Source organism: Aplysia californica, unplaced genomic scaffold (genome assembly GCF_000002075.1).
Source record: "Aplysia californica isolate F4 #8 unplaced genomic scaffold, AplCal3.0 scaffold01379, whole genome shotgun sequence".
NCBI lineage: Eukaryota > Metazoa > Mollusca > Gastropoda > Aplysiida > Aplysiidae > Aplysia > Aplysia californica.
The window spans coordinates 75,429-79,597 of NW_004798649.1; the positions used below are offsets into that span (position 1 = coordinate 75,429).

At 38.4% G+C, this 4,169-nt stretch overlaps 1 protein-coding gene across 2 annotated transcripts in view; it reads right to left on the bottom strand.

Moving 5' to 3' along the window:
- LOC101848563 (leucine zipper protein 4-like) overlaps positions 1-2,607 on the bottom strand; it is a 13,771-nt gene extending 11,164 nt beyond the window's left edge. Inside the window, exon 1 of one of the 2 annotated variants that reach the window (XM_035973539.1) lies at positions 2,376-2,607. The gene's annotated coding sequence lies outside the window, so the exon portion shown is untranslated. The remainder of the gene's footprint in view (positions 1-2,375) is intronic. The other variant, XM_005112726.3, reaches the window with a different exon arrangement.
- Between the last annotated feature and the right edge of the window lie 1,562 nt (positions 2,608-4,169).

A 4,169-nucleotide genomic window follows, 5' to 3' on the forward strand; every position in this document is an offset into this window, starting at 1 on the left:
GTTGTGAAATTTGCGGTTGAGAATCGCATCTGGAAGTTACTATAGTATTCTCTCATAATGTTTTGCACCTCTTGTGGGACGTAGAAAAAATCCAGAGATAGATAGAGAACTTTGTCACAGTATTTTGTCACAATATAGATAGAGAACTTTGTCACAGTATTTTGTCACAATTGATAGGGAGATTTGTCACAGTATTTTGTCACACTATAGATAGAGAACTTTGTCACAGTATTTTGTCACAATAGATAGGGAGATTTGTCACAGTATTTTGTCACACTATAGATAGAAACCTTTCTGATCACAGTATTTTGTCACACAATAAATAGAGAACTTTGTCACAGCATTTTGTCATAAAATGGATAGAGACCTTTCTGGTCACAGTATTTTGTCACACAATAGATAGAGACCTTTCTGGTCACAGTATTTTGTCACACAATAGATAGAGACCTTTCTGGTCACAGTATTTTGTCGTGATAAAAAAACAAGCGTAAACTAAATGGAGCAAATCAAAACACACGCCGGATTCAGAAGGAAAATTGGCACCAGTGGCTGCCGTAGAATGACAAAGTTCTTCCCGCTCAGTACCTAGTTCGGAGAAAGTTGATGTCAAAATTGTTGAGTTTCACATGTCAATCTTTGTACAATGCAATTCTTTGAATATCTTGATAACGACTCAGAAAGATCTTACAATTTTGATAGAGCAGATAGATAGAACATTTATTTAGTTTCTGACATCATGGTCTTAGTCACTCAAAACGGCTTAAAATGCCAGCCAGAACCTTGCCATTCTAAGGTACGGAACATATAAATCAGCAAAACACACAGGTGCATTTTTCACAGTATGAATGACACAAAATGGAAGAATTTGTATACGGAAATTGGGCTTCCTTTTTTTTCTTAAAAGAACCCAATAAAAGAGGTTCACTTCAAACGTTGTAGAATGATCGGAAGCCGAGTCCTCACGGACGAGATGGCCGTTCTTTCCCTTGGGCTGTTGGAAGAGTTGGATCGGCTGTTCGCCACAATGCTTTGCTCATGTACCAGAGGAGGACGTCAACTCAACAGTCTTACGTTTATGATGATGTTCACTGTCGAGTCTTACGTTTATGATGATGTTCACTGTCGAGTCTTACGTTTATGATGATGTTCACTGTCGAGTCTTACGTTTATGATATGTTCACAGTTTGAAGGACGTCAACTCAAAAGTCTTACGTTTATGATGATGTTCACTGTCGAGTCTTACGTTTATGATATGTTCACAGTTTGAAGGACGTCAACTCAAAAGTCTTACGTTTATGATGATGTTCACAGTTTGAAGGACGTCAACTCAAAAGTCTTACGTTTATGATGATGTTCACAGTTTGAAGGACGTCAACTCAAAAGTCTTACATTTATGATGATGTTCACAGTTTGAAGGACGTCAACTCAACAGTCTTACGTTTATGATGAGGTTCACAGTTTGAAGGACGTCAACTTAACAGTCTTACATTTATGATGATGTTCACTGTCGAGTCTTACGTTTATGATGATGTTCACAGTTTGAAGGACGTCAACTCAAAAGTCTTACGTTTATGATGAGGTTCACAGTTTGAAGGACGTCAACTTAACAGTCTTACATTTATGATGATGTTCACTGTCGAGTCTTACGTTTATGATGATGTTCACAGTTTGAAGGACGTCAACTCAAAAGTCTTACGTTTATGATGATGTTCACAGTTTGAAGGACGTCAACTCAACAGTCTTACGTTTATGATGATGTTCACTGTCAGGAAAGTTGCGTTAGGTGCACGGGCATGTACCTCCCAGGACCATACTACTACTACTATCTCACTATGTATCAATAGATCTAGGTCTTACTTTCATCATTTTGGGGGATATAATCAAACGATTCTCTGATGGTACAATCTATCCTGCCCGTTATTTCAGGATTAATGACAAGCTTACTGGCGTCCGTGGTGGAGCGGTTAGACACTTGGCCATCGTATGTAGAAGACCCCGGGGTCAAGTCCCAAGTGGGGAGAAATTGTATCGAGTACCTCGGTATTTCTGCAGTGTTGTATTGTTCATTTTGATGGAGTACCTCGGTATTTCTGCAGTGTTGTATTGTTCATTTTGATGGAGTACCTCGGTATTTCTGCAGTGTTGTATTGTTCATTTTGATGGAGTACCTCGGTATTTCTGCAGTGTTGTATTGTTCATTTTGATGGAGTACCTCGGTATTTCTGGGGGGGTTGTTGTATTCTTCTCAGCCCAGGGTATTCCTGACAAGCGTGGCCGAAGTCTGCCTACTGAATGGCCCAAAGTGTCTCGATGACGGCGTAAAAGACTTCTATTAATACAACAATTCTAGAAAATGGTAAAAAAATCCTTCTCACCTTTCCTCAAGATGCTGTTGTCTCGAAGTGGCTTCTGTGGGTAAAAGATGTTGCTGTTACTCTACAATGGAATCATAAAAATGGGCCTTATATTGTCTGTGATACTTGATCTGTCTAGGCGGGGTCTTCTGTGCTCCAAACTTGTCCTGCCATAGAGAGTCAAGAGACCGATAGGCCTTATTGTCTCATTGTCTTATTGTCTCATTGTCTTATTGTCTCATTGTCTCATTGTCTTATTGTCTCATTGTCTTATTGTCTCATTGTCTTATTGTCTCATTGTCTTATTGTCTCATTGTCTTACTGTCTCATTGTCTTATTGTCCCATTGTCTCATTGTCTTATTGTCTCATTGTCTTATTGTCTGCGATACTTGAGTCAAGAGACCGATAGGACCAACGTACCAGCTAGACCACATCAACAGACCACGGCCAACAAGACAAAGCAATGCGGAGGTATCCTAATTCCTACAAGGTGTTCAGGGAAGAAATCTAATTAAAAGTAATGAATTCAACCTGAAAGTCCTTACGTAGGTTTTTAATCTATCTATCTATCTATCTATATCTATCTATCTATCTATCTATCTATCTATCTATCTATCTATCTATCTATCTATCTAGGGTGACCTTATTTAGGCCTCATATATGGCAGATTTCTTGAACTAACCATGGATTTGCAAGAAGATCGAGATTCTACAGATCTTTATATTTAGTGCGGGGGATTATTTCAAAATAGAGGAATGATACTGAAGGAAAAGTGGACCAAGGGTAGGAGTTGTGTGTGTGTGTGTGTGTGTGTGTGTGTGTGTGTGTGTGTGTGTGTGTCTGTGTGTGTGTGTGTGTGAGTGAGTGGGTGTGTATGTATGTGTTTGTTTTGGGTGTGGTTGTGGTGAGAGAGAAATCGAGAGAGAGAGAAAGAGAGATAGAGAGTGTGTGTAAATGTAATGGTGTGTTTGTATGTGTGTGTGTGTGTGTGTGTGTGTGTGTGTGTGTGTGTGTGTGTGTGTGTGTGTGTGTGTGTGTGTGTGTAATGTGTGTAAGTGTGTGAATGTGATTAAGTGCGTGAGTGTCTATCTCAGTTGTACGGTCCAAATGTACATTATTTTGTTGAGAATTTCTCATAGAACTCAACTACAAAACACTTCTATACAAAGTCAAGGAATATTCTTTTTGTGCTTATTGAGGTACAGTGCAGGGTGATTTTAAGACCACCCACAAGGATAATCGGACAAAATGGGCAATATCTTTACAGCTGATGGTCATATTTAGACAAATCCTACAGCATTCTCTTTTTTTCTTAACTGCTCATGATTATTAAAGGGTAAGCCAACTAGGGAGTAATTTCCTCATATTGTGGGCATTCTAACAAATGTAAAACTTGTTTTTAGTGCTTTTGTCAATGTCAAATGGATTCCTTAAAAAAAAAACCACCAATGACCTTATCTTTCTTTTTCAAAGTATTGTACTTACATTTGAGTGAAACTATAGGCCTATTTTATGCTTTCAAGTACATGAAAAAAGCTAATAAAGTCAAGCAAAATGTTCTTCAGAGACAGAGATCTAGTAGTAGGCCCACTGGAACATTTTATAAACCGTGAAAAGATGACCAGAAAATAACAAAATTGTCTTATGATCTTCACTTGCACTTGCAATTTTTTGGACGAATTATAGTTTACCTCATTATCTTTTTTTTTCACACATTTTTCTTCATTATTGAGGACAACTGTATTGTTTTCAGTTATTATCAAGGAGGTGGATAGATGGATCACGGGGTCTACCTAGCCAAAAGGATAGGTGGA